This window comes from Moschus berezovskii, chromosome 16 (genome assembly GCF_049115385.1).
Source record: "Moschus berezovskii isolate FMDL1 chromosome 16, NW_MosBer_1.0, whole genome shotgun sequence".
NCBI classification, from domain to species: domain Eukaryota; kingdom Metazoa; phylum Chordata; class Mammalia; order Artiodactyla; family Moschidae; genus Moschus; species Moschus berezovskii.
The window spans coordinates 37,918,966-37,935,240 of record NC_142475.1 but is presented as its reverse complement, the minus strand read 5'-3'; the positions used below and the strand labels follow the sequence as shown (position 1 = coordinate 37,935,240).

Genomic DNA, 16,275 nt, shown 5'->3' with positions numbered 1-16,275 from the left:
TTCTTGGTGGTAACAATGAATGCACTTTTCAGAAAGAAGACGCTGTATTCGGTTCTGCTAATAGACAAGGAATGAACACAGTCTCTTCACTGCTGCTAATCTGAAAATGTCGGGTGGGGAACACAAATGATTACAATGGTGCAACAGACTCACATAAGCATTTTGAGTTGTAGGGGGTTAAGGGATAGTTCAATACAGAGAAAATGGAGACTGTAAGCAGGAGGAAATGGCAGAAGACGAGGACAAACACTGGGGAAAGGAGCCTGATTGTGGGCAAATATTTTTCCAGAATAGGAAGAGATTTGAGTATTTTTATCAGGTTGAGGGAAAGCAACCAGTGGAGAGGTCAAGATAGGTTATGATTAATTGATGTAGTAAGGTGTTGGTTTTTCCCGTGGTCATGTATGGATGTGAGAGTTGGACTGTGAAGAAAGCTGATCGCCGAAGAATTGATGCTTTTGAACTGTGGTGCTGGAGAAGACTCTTGAGAGTCCCTTGGACTGCAAGGAGAGCCAACTAGTCCATTCTAAAGGAGATCAATCCTGGGTGTTCTTTGGAAGGACTGATGCTAAAGCTGAAACTGCAATACTTTGGCCACCTCATGCGACGAGTTGATTCACTGGAAAAGACTCTGATGCTGGGAAAGGTTGGGGGCGGGAGGAGAAGGGGACGACAGAGAATGGGATGGCTGGATGGCATCACCGACTCTGTGGACATGAATTTGAGTGAACTCTGGGAGTTGGGTGATGGACAGGGAGGCCTGGCGTGCTGTGATTCATGGGGTTGCGGAGAGCCGGACACGACTGAGCGACTGAACTGAACTGGACTGAAGGTGTTGGTGGATTTGGGGATGGGGTGAGGAAGTGAAAGATTTCATCTGGGAAAGAATAACTAGCCTGCTGACCATTTTATGGATAAAACAAAGCATAACCGTCAAAGTCTGCAATATTATTAAATTTATTACAAAGCGTAAAAATATGTTATTTGATACGGTGGGCATTTTTCATCAGCTGCCTTTTCTCGTTTTCTTGAATGACACAGAGATAGCAAGCTGTCCTGAAATCACTTCTTCAGTTATGAGTCCTCCTGCCTCATCCCTTTACTTCACTGATTTTTTTTTTTCCTTTGGGCCTGCCAAAATGACATCATCTTTCACGCACGGCCCTTTATTTTTTAACTTGTACTTGAAGAATAATATATACACAGAAACGTACAGGAAACAAAAGTGTCCATCTTGATGAACTGTCCACAAAATGAGTACATCTGTGCGCAGCATGTAGCCCTTTTAAGAAACAACATTACCAGCACCCCAGAAGACTGACATCTCCAGACCCCTACCAGTTATTCTCTCTCCATCCAAGGGTAACCACTACCCTGACTTCCAACAAGGGGTACACTTTTTTTTAAAGTTTTTATTGAATTTGTTACAAGACTGCTTCTGTTGTTTATGTTTTGGTCTTTTTTAGCTCCCCGACCAGGAATCCAACCTGCAAGCCCCTGCATCAGAAGATAGAATCTTAACCACTAGGCTGCCGGTTAAGTCCCACGGGGTACACGTTTAGACAAAAAATAATCTAAGCTGTCTAACAGATAAATAAATCCATGTGCATGAAGCTATTTCTTTAAAAGTTGTCCAAACAGGGACACTATTTCCAATCTGTTCTTAGTTGTTTACTCAAATGCTTCCCTCACTCCTATACTGTGTGCCCAGTTGGAGTAAAAGTGAAGAGTAGACCAATCAGAAGGCTTTTTCCTGGAAGACTCCCCCTAGAAACAAACATTTTGAAATGAAATGGGAGATAGAATGGAAACCAAATGTGAACCACCTTTTATATAATAAGCAGGGGGCCTGGGTGGCTTCCCTGGTGGCTCAGAGGTTAAAGTGTATGAATGCAATGCAGGAGACCTGGTTCGATCCCTGGGTCGGGAAGATCCCCTGGAGAAGGAAATGGCAACCCACTCCATTTCTTGCCTGGAGAATCCCATGGACTGAAGAGCCTGGTGGGCTACAGTCCACGGGGTCGCAAAGAGTCGGACACGACTGAGCAACTTCACTTTCACTTTCAACCTGTATCTGGCTATCATATACATCTGCGCTTTGGTATCTTTTTCTAAAGCCCAGGATATATTTTCATATTACTTCTAAAATGAAATTCTAAAAACTACAGAAAAGTCAAAACAATCCACAGTTACTACCCAGAGAGACCACTGTTATAACAGTGAAATACAGGAAACATCTTAATGTCCACAAGCAGTAACATTTCAATGTCCATCAATTTGTAAGTGAAAAAAGTCTCAGAACTATTTGCACAAAACTATTTCACTCATGTTAAAAATGAATAGATGAAAAAAAAAATTGGACATTTATTTTTTAATTCAAAACAACCTTCTTTGATCTCATATAGTAAGTGAGTAAGTAAGTGAAAGTCGCTCAGTCATGTTCGACTCTTTGCAATCCCATGGACTATACAGTCTCTGGAATTCTCCAGTCCAGAATACTGGAGTGGGTAGCCGTTCCCTTCTCCAGGGGATCTTCCCAACCCAGGGATCAAACCCAGGTCTCCCACATTGCAGGCGGATTCTTGACCATCTGAGCCACCAGGGTAGACACGATTTAAATGTTTTTTTCAGAGTAATTAAGAACACTTTAATACTTTGAGAGACAATGCTATTTGAGAACAATGACAAAGGCTTATTTTTCATTTATTCAATGCATATGTATTGGTAAATAATGCTTTGGAAGCCAACACTCAAATGTCTTGTGGAAACGTTAGGTATTTAGATATTAGATATAAAATATGCACTAATTCATAATTTTCAGTATGTCATTCTCTTTTGTCATTGAAGTGTCACTAAGCCAAGTATGACTTATTCAGATACGTTATATGAGAAGTTAACCTGGAGATGCAACTAGTTACCAGTGAGGAGAAGGGAGTGGAGAAGGGGGAGGAGACAAGGGGAGGGGGAGGAGGGAAAGGAGGAGGGGGGAGGGGGAAGGTCAAGAATGAGATGACATTTTCTTTTCACATTCGTATCACTATTTACTTGTATTATTGCATTTACACATATAATTGTAATTATGTACTTCAGGTCTCTTCCAATAGATTACGCACTCTTTAAAGGTAAGGATAATGCCATACTCCCTGGCTTCCAGGATACTGCTCAGCACAATTCCTGAGCCAATATTTACATAATGGTACCTAGATACCAATAGTAGTACCTAAATATTTTCAAAAGCAGGTTCTTTTTTTAAATGGATATTTCCACCTGAATTATTTAGCAACTGTGGAAGATTTTCTTTTCTAAAGATGACCACCATGATATATTCCATTCCTTACACTCCTTGTTTGGTGAGAAGGTGACACTCCTCCCATCAAATAGTGTGGGCAGTGTCCCCACCTCTCAAACCTGGGTCAACCTCTGTGATGGGCCTCAATCAATACAGTACAGTGGAAAGTGGTGCCATATGATTTCCAAAGGTAGGTCAGAAAATGCCTTGGACTTCTGTCTTGTTCTGTTGGGACACTTGCTCTTGGAAGCCGGCCATTGTGCAAGGAAGCCAAGCCAGCTCATGGAGAGGCCACATGCAGGTATTCCAGCCAACAGCCCGAGCTGAAGTCCCAGTTTCTGCCAGCATCAACTGCTAGACGTGGGATTGAATCTCTGGATGATGCTCCTGGTTCCGAGCTGTTGTCATCAGCTGATGCTGCAAGGAGAAGGAAAAAGGTGTCCTCCCTGTGCCCTATCCAAATTGTAGATTCAGGAGCAAAATAATTGTTTTAAGCCACCTATACGTACCTATGGGCTTCCCAGGTGGTGCAATGGTAAAGAATTCACCTGCCAATGCAGGAGACACAAGAGATGCGGGTTCAATCCCTGGGTCAGGAAGATGCCCTGGAGAAAGAAATGGCAGCCCATTCCAGTATTCTTGCCTGGAGAATCCCATGAACAGAGGAGCTTGGCAGCCTACAGTCCATGGGGTCACAAAGAATCGGATACCACTGAACATGCACTACATCCTGTACTTCCCTATACTAATAGGTAGCTTGCTGTGCAGCAATAAATAAGCAGAACAGATACCACCACTACACACCAATGGAAATGGAGGGAAGGCTCAGGGCCTTCAGAACCTTCCCCCTGCCCCTTCTATTTCCTGTTCTTAATCCAGGTGTATGGTTTTCTAAGGGAGGAGGCAGAAAGCAATATTTTCAGTGATTACCAAATGATTGTGACAACCTCTTCTAATGTCTTATTGATATGTTAAGAAACATGTCATAGGTATGGGAAGTTTAATTATCTAATGCTGGTATTTTGTGATCTTGTAGAAGAAGGCTGATCACCGAAGAATTGATGCTTTTGAATTGTGGTGCTGGGGAAGACTCCTGAGAGTCCCTTGGACTGCATGGAGATCCAACCAGTCCATTCTAGAGGAGATCAGTCCTGGGTGTTCATTGGAGGGACTGATGCTAAAGCTGAAACTGCAATACTTTGGCCACCTCATGCGACGAGTTGACTCACTGGAAAAGATTCTGATGCTGGGAAGGATTGGGGACGGGAGGAGACGGGGACGACAGAGAATGAGATGGCTGGAAGGCATCACCAACTCTATGGACATGAGTTTGAGTGAACTCCGGGAGTTGGTGATGGACAGGGAGGCCTGGCGTGCTGTGATTCATGGGGTCACAGAGAGTCGGACACGACTGAGCAACTGAACTGAACTGAACTGAATGAAGGACATGTTAACTTGCTGCGGGACGATTTGCCTAAACTAACTGAATAATCAGTGTGGACAGAATATGGTTACCGACCTCATCAATGCCTTTGACACAGTAAATCATATTGTGCTGAAAAAACTACAGAGGAGTGAAATGTGTGGCGCAAGCATGGATGAGTTAACTGGCTGGTTCACGGACATAGGCTGCTTTCTTTCCTGGGAAATTACGTGTGACAGTTAAATAACCTTAAGGGACTTGGAGGCTGGCAGAGATTTGCATATTTTTTTCTATTCTTTATTTATGAACTGCCAAGTTCTTTCGAGAGTACAACAGTGCACTTTTATATTAACAATAAAATACATTATTTGGGAGGAAGCACTGAAAAATGAGATTGAAGAAACCAACTTGGGTCTTATCAACCACTTCAATCTATGAAAATACTGCAGCATTTAACCTTGGGTAGAACTGCTTTGGCTTTTCAGTGAAGATAAAATGTAAGCTATTTTTTTTTAAATTAAGAACAAAAGGCCTAAATTAGATCCTAATTTTCCATTTATTCCCATTTAAATCAAACTACCTATTTTTGACTTTGAAAATGGCAGCTGTCAAGTTCACAAGTAGTCTGACTTTGGCCAACAGGGGTGTACTTCTTTAGTTATCCAATTGAACAAACGTGAGCCTTTCTACTTACTCTCTGGAAGTGGGATACCCACCCTGATAAAGTTGGAAGAACTGGACATTGAGACCCTCTGCTCCTCCCTCTAACGTTTCCTTCCTCTTTTCTCTCTTCAACTCTAAGTGCAAGCTAATTTAAACAAACTACAAATCTGAATCCTAATCACATTTTTTAAAAGAATGTCAAGAATATTGTATCATGCAGAGCTTACATATTATGGTTATAAAGAACATTTAGCAACTAGGGAGATCTTATTATATATAAAAGTAATTGTGATTACAACTATGCAAAGAAGTTGATAGGAAAAAAAAGGAAACATTTAAAAATGCTAACAATGATTGCATTAGGATAGCATAATAATTTTTTCTTCTTTTTCTCTACATTCTGTAAAGGTAATTATATATAGTATATACATATTATATTATATGTAATTATTATTAATTATTAATGTATTGTTTTATTTATAATAATAAATATAATGTATATTTAATAATAAATAATTATATATTATATATAATATTATTTAATAATGTTTATATAATAAATAATATGTATCATATATATAATATAACATGTTATATAATAATAAATAATAAATATATTATATAATAAATAATATTTATTGTTTATTTTATTATTAAATATTACAATAAATATAAATATAATTTTTTCTTATTTTTATCTACATTCTGTAAAGGTGATTTCATAAGGCAACGGCAAGCCACTCCAGTACTATTGCCTAGAAAATCCCATGGATGGAGCAGCCTGGTAGGCTGCAGTCCGTGGGGTCACCAAGGGTTGGACACGACTGAGCGACTTCGCTTTCACTTTTCACTTTCACACATTGGAGAAGGAAATGGCAACCCACTCCAGTGTTCTTGCCTGGAGAATCCCAGGGACGGGGGAGCCTGGTGGGCTGCTGTCTATGGGGTCACACAGAGTCGGACACGACTGAAGTGACTTAGCAGCAGCAGCAGCACAGTATATATAAATAGCAACCCACTCCAGTACTTTTGTCTGGAAAACCCCATGGACGGAGGAGCCTGGTAGGCTACATATAGCCCATGAGGTCGCAAAGAGTCGGACACGACTGAACGATCTCACTTTCACTATAGTATATAGTATATATATTTTATATTATATATATATATATAATTGCTAAGTTAACTATACCTGTTAATAAAATTGGAAGAAAAGGAAAGGGGGGAAAAACCAATTGGTAAGTATTTAATGCTTAAATTCAGCAGGAGAGAATAGAGATTGTTTTGAGCTACAGGCTAAAATTAAGTGACACATAAGGATGGAGAAATTCTTGACAGGGGTCCTTCCCTTGTTGTATCACTCAGATTCAACAGGCACACACACACAGAGACGACTTCCATCGTAACAGTGGACACAGTCCCCTTACAGATAGACTATTCCCAATCTTAATTTTCCTCAAAAGAGTCTTTGCCTGACTTCTCCAGCTAATCCCACCACATTTTCAACCCTTCACACACCAAGTGGAGTTTTAAAAAGGCATTCTGTTTATAAGGAGGCATGAATGATATCTTACTTTTTCATTTAGAAAAGAGCAAATGCAGGAATTGCAAGGCTGTTTTTGAGGAAATGAGAATCAGTCTACATGAAGAGCGATGAAGAATAAATGAAGATGTGATACTGTCAGAGCTAAGCCTGGTTTTGAGAGAAAAAAAAACTAACTAGCGTAGGAAAGCCAGTAAGTGGTAGAAGTGGAATTTGCAAAATAGATGTAATTGAACCACAAACTTTAGAGACAAATGTTGATACAAACAAAAGTTAGGCTTTGAACAAAAATCAAATTAACCTGAAGTGGTTGGGAGAAAGGGGGTATGCTAGATTTCCGAAGTGGTCTGGAGCTAGGTATCTGCAGCCTTTCTGGCCTGCTCTTCTTTCACAACAAACTGTGGAAAATTCTTAAAGAGCTGGGAATACTAGACCATCTTATGTGACTCCTGAGAAATTTGTACGCAGGTCAAGAAGCAACAGTTAGAATTGGACATGGAACAATGGACTGGTTTCAAATTGGGAAAGGAGTATGTCAAGGCTGTATATTGTCACCCTGTTTATTTAATTACACACAGAATATGTCATGCGAAATGCCGGGCTGGATGAAGCACGAGCTGGAATCAAGATTGCAGGGACTAGCACAGCCACTATGGAGAACAATGTGGAGATTCATTAAAAAAATGGAAACAGAACTGTCATACGACCCAGCAATCCCATTGCTATGCATACACTCTGAGGAAACCAGAATTGAAAGAGACACGTGTACCCCAATGTTCATCGCAGCACTGTTTACAATAGCTAGGACATGGAAGCAACCTAGATGTCCACTGGCAGACAAATGGATAAGAAAGTGTGGTACACATACCCAGTGGAATATTCAGTTCAGTTCAGTTCACTTCAGTCTCTCAGTCGTGACCAACTCTTTGCGACCCCATGAATCGCAGCACGCCAGGCCTCCCTGTCCATCACCAACTCCCGGAGTTCACCAAAACTCATATGCATCGAGTTGGTGATGCCATCCAGCCATCTCATCCTCTGTCATCCCCTTCTCCTCCTGCCCCCAGTCCCTCCCAGAATCAGAGTCTTTTCCAATGAGTCAACTCTTCGCATGAGGTGGCCAAAGTATTGGAGTTTCAGCTTTAGCATCAATCCTTCCAATGAACACCCAGGATTGATCTCCTTTAGAATGGCCTGGTTGGATCTCCTTGAAGTCCAAGAGACTCTCACGTCTTCTCCAACACCACAGTTCAAAAGCATCAATTCTTTGGTGCTCAGCTTTCTTCACAGTCCAACTCTCACATCCATACATGACCACTGGAAAAACCATAGCCTTGACTAGATGGACCTTTTTTGGCAAAGTAATGTCTTTGCTTTTTAATATACTATCTAGGTTGGTCATAACTTTCCTTCCAAGGAGTAAGTATCTTTTAATTTCATGGCTGCAATCAGCATCTGCAGTGATTTTGGAGCCCAGAAAAATAAAGTCTGACACTGTTTCCCCATCCATTTCCCATGAAGTGATGGGACCAGATGCCATGATCTTAGTTTTCTGAATGTTGAGCTTTAAGCCAACTTTTTCACTCTCCTCTTTCACTTTCATCAAGAGGCTTTTTAGTTCCTCTTCACTTTCTGCCATAAGGGTGGTGTCATCTGCATATCTGAGGTTATTGACATTTCTCCCAGCAATCTTGATTCCACCTTGTGCTTCTTCCAGCCCAGAGGATGTACTCTGCATATAAGTTAAATAAGCAGGGTGACTGTATACAGCCTTGATGTACTCCTTTTCCTATTTGGAACCAGTCTGTTTTTCCATGGCCAGTCCTAACTGTTGCTTCCTGACCTGTCTATATAGGTTTCTCAAGAGGCAGGTCAGGTGGTCTGGTATTCCTATCTCTTTCAGAATTTTCCACAGTTTATTGTGATCCACACAGTCAAAGCCTTTGGCATAGTCAATAAAGCAGAAATAGATGTTTTTCTGGATTACTCAGCTATTAAAAATAATGCATTTGAATCAGTTCTAATGAGGTGGATGAAACTGGAGCCTAATACACAGAGTGAAGTAAGAAAAAAAAAACATCAATACAGTATATTAATGCATGTATATGGAATTTAGAAAGATGTAACGATGACCCTATATGCAAGACAGCAAAAGAGACAGCAATGTAAAGAATAGACTTTTGGACTCTGGGAGAAGGCGAGAGTGAGATGATTTGAGAGAATAGCACTGAAACATGTATATTACCATATGTGAAATAAATCACCAGTCCAGGTTTGATGCATGAGACAGGGAGCTCAAGGCTGGAGCACTGGGATGACCCTGAGGGATGGGATACGGAGGGAGGTGGGAGGGGGGTTCAGGATGGGGAACACATGTATACCCATGGCTGATACATGTCAATGTATGGCAAAAACCACTACAATACTGTAAAGTAATTAGCCTCCAATTAAAATAAATTAAGGAAAAAAAAGATTGAAGGGAGAAATATCAATAACCTCAGATATGCAGATGACACCACCCTTATGGCAGAAAGCGAAGAGTAACTAAAGAGTCTCATAATGAAAGTGAAAGAGGAGAGTGAAAAAGCTGGCTTAAAACTCAGCATTCAAAAAACAAAGACCATGGCATCTGGTCCTATCACTTCATGGCAAATAGATGGGAAAACAATGGAAACAGTGACAAACTTTATTTTCTTGAGTTCCAAAATCACTGCAGGTGGTGACTACAGCCGTAAAACAAAAAGATGTTTGCTCCTTGGAAGAAAAGCTATGATCAATCTAGGTAGTATATTAAAAAGCAGAGACATCACTTTGCCGACAAAGGTCCGTCTAGTCAAAGCTATGGTTTTCCCAGTAGTCATGTATGGATGTGAGAGTTGAACCATAAAGAAAGCTGAGCGCCAAAGAATTGATGCTTTTGAACTGTGGTGTTGGAGAAGACTCTTGAGAGTCTCTTGGACTGCAACTAGATCAAACCAGTCAATCCTAAAGGAAATCAGTCCTGAATATTCATCGGAAGGACTGATGCTGAAGCCGAAGCTCCAATACTTCGGCCACCTGATGAAAAGAACTGACTCATTGGAAAAGACCCTGATGCTGGGAAAGATTGAAGACAGGAGGAGAAGGGGACAACAGAGGATGAGATGGTTGGATGGCATCACCAACTCAATGCACATGAGTTTGAGCAAGCTCCAGGAGTTGATAATGGACAGGGAAGTCTGGCGTGCTGCAGTCCATGCGGTCGCAAAGAGTCGGACATGACTGAATGACTGAACTGAACTTCTCTCATAAGCATGTTATGAAACTGTAATTTATACATGTACTTGGAATACAAAATCAGATTTTAGAGATTATCAAAGAAGTTCTTTCTCTCCTTGCTTAAGTAAATTTAATCTTGGATGATTATGGTTTTCCTGTTCAGTATACACTTGTTGAAAAAGATTCTAGTTACAAGTAACTAATAATAGGTTATTGCAAAATTTATATAGTGTTGTTTTAAACTGTTCATTTTGCCTCCTACCCTGCATGAATTCAAAATAATTCCATCAAAATCATATTCATTTTCAAATATGAAAACTAGTACTCCTGAAATTCTGGCTGACATCATTTAAACTCATCAGTATCATTATTTTTGGCATACATTTAGTATAAAAACAAAGGGCAAATCACACTATCTGTGCCTTGCTTGGAGCTATTTTTTTCCTGAAAAGTATCATTAAAAAGTACTTTTTTCTTAGCAAATCCATTTCCTAGTCCTGAAATGTGGCTGTACTAGTTGTTTGTTAATATCAACTGGGTATAACAAATTGTTTATCCATTTCTCATCCCACAGTCATTTCTCTCTGACCAAAAAGTATACACCTTGTTAATGCTTTTTAAAAAATTCCTCTTCTCCTTCTTTAAGTAAACAGTTCTAATCAAATTTTCCTCACCTTCTATGCAAGTCATTCTCTCCCCTTCAGAAACAGCAGACATGTTCATCCAGAGTTTCCAGTTTTTCCCCAATGGTAGTTCCCGGCTCAGGACTCTATATGTACATGCGTGCATGCTAAGTTGCTTCACTTGTGTCTGACTCTGCTACCCCATGGACTGTAGCCTGCCAGGCTCCTCTGTCCATGGGATTCTCCAGGCAAGAATACTGGAGTGGGTTGCCATGCTCTCCTCCAGGGGATCTTCCCGACCCAGGGATCAAACCTGCATCTCTTGTCTCCTGCATTGGCAGGTGGGTTCTTTACCACTAGCACCACCTGGGAAGCCCAGAGATGTACAGTCTACACCAATTATTTAACTAAGGACTGCAGCAAATCTATTGAGTGCATGTTTGTCATCAACTGTTACACACATTTCAAATATGAGCCAAGTACTCTGGAGATAAATCACACATGAGTCAGGTACTTGACTCACACTTACTTTTGACAGTAATCCTTCTTAATGCTCTAATTTTATGATGTAATTTTAGTAGTGGAATTAACTTGGAACAACTCAAAATTATGTAATTAATTGCATTCAGCTTCAATTATAATTACTGTTTAATCTCAGCCTGACAACCCAGCAGAAAGCCAGTACACACAGTGGCAGTCACAGTGAAGGGGGAGGCCTTTCCAGCTGCTGGTTTCTATGGACTCACTAATTATATAAACTATATTTATTTTTGCTAAAAAAAAAATCTCAGGAACTAATCAAGCATATGCCATTTATTTGGACATAAGGGCTTAGAGAAGTCAAGGCATAGAGAATAAAGGGAAATACTTTCAGCAATTCCTAATTATTTTTCCCTCAACATTCATTTTGAAAGGATTTAATTGATGTAATTTTTAAAAGTGTCTGTGGTCACATAAATGTGGTTTATGCTGCATTAAAAAATTAAGTAAGTTTCTTTACTATAGTGTTCCTTGATCTTTAATACCTTAATATATGTTGTGAATCCCCAAGATGTGAAAAGTAAAGTGTTTCTCAAATTGTTTTAAACAGAGAACACCCTCTCCTTTAAACAACAACTTCATTGAAGTATAATTTACATGCCATGAAGTTCACTTGTTTCAGGGTACAACTAAATGATTTTTAGCAAATTTATAGAGTTGTACCACCATCACCTGCCTCTTGAGAAACCTGTATGCAGGTCAGGAAGCAACAGTCAGAACTGTACATGGAACAACAGACTGGTTCCAAATAGGAAAAGGAGTATGTCAAGGCTGTATATTGTCACCTTGCTTATTTAACTTATATGCAGAGTACATCATGAGGAATGCTGGGCTGGAAGAAGCACAAGCTGGAATCAAGACTGCTGGGAGAAATATCAATAACCTCAGATATGCAGATGACACCACCCTTATGGCAGAAAGTGAAGAGGAACTCAAAAGCCTCTTGATGAAAATGAAAGAGGAGAGTGAAAAGGTTGGCTTGAAGCTCAACATTCAGAAAACGAAGATCATGGCATCTGGTCCCATCACTTCATGGGAAATAGATGGGGAAACAGTGGTAACAGTGTCAAACTTTATTTTTTTGGGCTCCAAAATCACCGCAGATGCTGACTGCAGCCATGAAATGAAAAGATGCTTACTCCTTGGAAGGAAAGTTATGACCAACCTTGATAGTATATTAAAAAGCAGAGACATTACTTTGCCACCAAAGGTCCGTCTAGTCAAGGCTATGGTTTTTCCAGTGGTCATGTATGGATGTGAGAGTTGGACTGTGAAGAAAGCTGAGCACCGAAGAATTGATGCTTTTGAACTGTGGTGTTGGAGAAGACTCTTGAGAGTCCCTTGGACTGCAAGGAGATCCAACCAGTCCATTCTGAGGGAGATCGATCCTGGGTGTTCATTGGAAGGACTGATGCTAAAGCTGAAGCTCCAATACTTTGGCCACCTCATGCGACGAGTTGACTCACTGGAAAAGACTCTGATGCTGGGAAAGGTTGGGGGTGGGAGGAGAAGGGGCGACCGAGAATGAGATGGCTGGATGGCATCACCGACTCTGTGGACATGAGTTTGAGTGAACTCCGGGAGTTGGTGATGGACAGGGAGGCCTGGCGTACTGTGATTCATGGGGTCACGGAGAGTCGGACACGACTGAGCGACTGAACTGAACTGAACTGAACTGAACCACCATCACTAAAATCTAAGTTTCGAACATTTTCACCACCTCAAAAACATCCCTTCTTCCCACATTTGCCATTACTCTGAATTCCCACCTCCAGCTCTAGGCAGCCACTAATCTACCTTCTGTATATAGATTTGCCTCTTCTGGAAGTTTTATACAAATGGAACCATACGATATTTGGGTTTTGTGCCTAGCTTCTTTCACTAAGTATGGCTTTGAGGCTGATTTATTTTGTAGCATGTATCAGGACTTCATTTCTTTTTACTGACAAACAGTATTCCAAATAGATATACCATATTTTTTTAATCCATTCATGAGTGTATGGAAATTTGGACTGTTTCCAGTTTTTGGATATTGTGAATAATGCTATGGAACATTCATGGAGGAGTCTATGTTTGAACAACTTTTTGTATTTCTCTTGGGTATATATTTCGGATTGAAGTTCTAAATCATACGATGAATTTATATTTAACTTTTTAAGAAACTTCCGAACTGTTTTTCCAAAATGGCTGCACTATTTTGCAATTCCATCAGCAGTGTATGAGAGTTTTCATTTTCCTACACCCTCACCAGCTAATCATCCTAATGGTTGTGTATTGTTATTCAACAGTGGTTTTGATTTGTATTCCCTGATGGCTAATAATGTTGAGCATCCTTTTATGTGTTCATTGGTCATTCATACGTATCTTTGTTCTATGCAAATTTTTTGCCTATTTTAAAATTGGGTCATTTTCTTGCACCACAAGAGTTCCTTGGTATTCTGGATACGATTTGCAAATATTTTCTCCCTCTTTTCATTTTCTTTTGGTGTCTTTTTACGCACACATATTTTAAATTTTGCTGGAGTTCAGGTTATCAACTTTTATCCTTCACTGCTTGTGATTTTTTTTTTATTTCTAAGAAAGTCATGAAGATCTACTCCTACGTTTTCTTTTTTTAAAAAAATTGTCATTTAGCTCTAACATTTAGATGGAATTTGAATAGGGTGGGATACTTCATTTGAATATATCTTTTTGCACATGGATATCCAATTGTCCCAGTACCATTTGTTGAAAAGACTACCCTTTTCCTATTGAATTCTCTTGACACCTTTGTTGAAAAGCAACTGAGCATAAATGTAAGAGTCTTTAATATGTTAATGTATGTTGTGAATCTCCAACAGAGAGGATACAGAATGTTTCCCAAAATGTTTTTAACAAGGAATTCTACCTCCTCCCCTCCCTCCTTTTTCAAACACATCAGTTCTCACTGCTTTCCACAGCACAGACTTCAGGGAATGCTTCTCTAAAGTGCTCAGGGCTCTAACTTTTACTTGCAACTAACCTTGTTGCTTGTTTTTAGAGGCTGGGAGCCCAAGGCTGCAAAACCAAAGATATAATTTCTAGCAATATGCTTACAGTAAATACTTAAGACAACTCACTATGCAGACATGTATGTAAAGGCTGTTGGAAATATTTGGTATTGAATTAGATTCATATTTTACACATAGAAACAAAATGCGTTTTCTCATAGGCATAATGGATGAAACTTTGGAAGTAGGGAGAATTTTGCAATTGTGTTTTACATTTTTAGGGCAATGCAGCTTACCTGATCATGACATCTGACAGGAGTAAACATCAGTAATAAGTTGTCATAGTAAAGAAGATCTATTTACATACACTTTATCATATATATAGATATACACCTACAGAAACATATCTGTTGGAAATGTACTTTTTTCTTTTTTAAAACTAGTAGATTTTGTCGTAACACTTTTATTTAATCAACATTATAAGGCATAATGTTGGATAACTATTTAAATGACCTTGTTAGAATGACAATACTATCACTTTAGCATTGTATTATTCAAACACACACACACACAAGTACAAAAATTAAAAGTGGAATTAAAATTAGTGTCTTTATCATCCTGTATTTATCTGCAGAACAAGAAAAATACACATAAAAGTCAACGATGAAAGGAGAAAAAAATGAACAAAACACTTTCATGGGGATAATGTGTCATCATAAATGTAGAAAAGCAGACCCAAGGCGCTCTGTTAATGCTCTATGCACAAAACCTAGTGGATGCCACTGACGGACTGACAGGCAAACTACTCCAGTGAATGCTGAGGTTCTAGAAACCCACGTAAAACGACAGTATAAACCAAACTTGTAGGTTTTCTACCAACATAGGCTGAGGTGCATTCAGTACCCTAACCGATATGTTGATTTCTCTCACCAAGCCTCTTTCTGTTAGTGATTCACCGTTCTTTTTAAAAGCCTCATTTTGTTTTCTGAAGATTTAAGATGGCATTATCTCGCCTTGTATAAAAGAAATCATTGTATACCTAAGTTTCCAAATACATAATAATATTTTTCTTTTGGATATTCTATGATGCCAAACAAAATTTATAGCAGAAAAATACATTTTCTTGTAAAACTGTAGGCATATTTAGGTCAGGATTCAGAAATGCAAAGCCTTGCCTCCCTCTCTGTCAGGGTTTGTATTCTATCTAGTTTTGAGCCTTAATAGCCCTTATCCATTTCTAGTCTCCCTACACTTTTTAAAGTAACTTAAAAGTTCATTTTAGTTTAAATCTCAAACCTTTTTTCAGATTGGATTTTAGTAATTAGCTAATTTAGGACAATTTACTTGCATTTTATTTTTTTCATTTGTTACTGAAACCACGCCCGATGCTTGGTCAGCATTTTAGACTTTTTTTTTCCCCCCAAGCATGCTTGGAAATATCCAAGCTCCTTCCCTCTAAAGTGCCACTTACAGATTTTGTATTTATCTGTTTGGGGCTTGTGTGTGTTCTCATTCTTTCTCCTCTTTTAGGTTATGTTAGGCTTACCTACGAGACCCTGCCGTCGAGGGAGAGGCGCTCAGCGTGAACGGTACCAAGGTGAACAGCTGTGACCAGTCTGCCCTCCGTGACCTCGTCAACCTCGGGCGCGCGGGGGCGGGTGTTGATGACGTCACGGCCCCATGCTCGGGTGGCGAGACGGTTGAACAGTGACCTGCCAGGAGCCCCGCGGGCGTGTGGGTGGAGCAGGGAGGGAGTTAGGATTTCACACCGTCGTGGGGCATCCGTGTTTCTGCCCACGGGGGAAATCTCGTTTTAGCCTGGCCCCCATTTCTTCTCCAGGAGGAAATAAAACTCCCTCCCATCTGCGCCCCGGTTTCTGAATGAGAGGCGGTAGGAGGGAGATCAGAGCCCGGTGCGACCAGGAAGTCATTCCCCAGGCGCTGGAAACGGGGGGCAGGAATTCGCCGCC

At 40.0% G+C, this 16,275-nt stretch overlaps 1 long non-coding RNA gene across 1 annotated transcript; it reads right to left on the bottom strand.

Moving 5' to 3' along the window:
- Positions 1-2,913: 2,913 nt before the first annotated feature.
- LOC129560355 (uncharacterized) lies at positions 2,914-15,941 on the bottom strand. The gene is made up of 3 exons (XR_008686747.2): positions 15,852-15,941; positions 3,799-3,894; positions 2,914-3,706 (listed from the first exon to the last, which is right to left on the bottom strand). It is a non-coding gene; the product is annotated as an uncharacterized LOC129560355 (long non-coding RNA).
- Between the last annotated feature and the right edge of the window lie 334 nt (positions 15,942-16,275).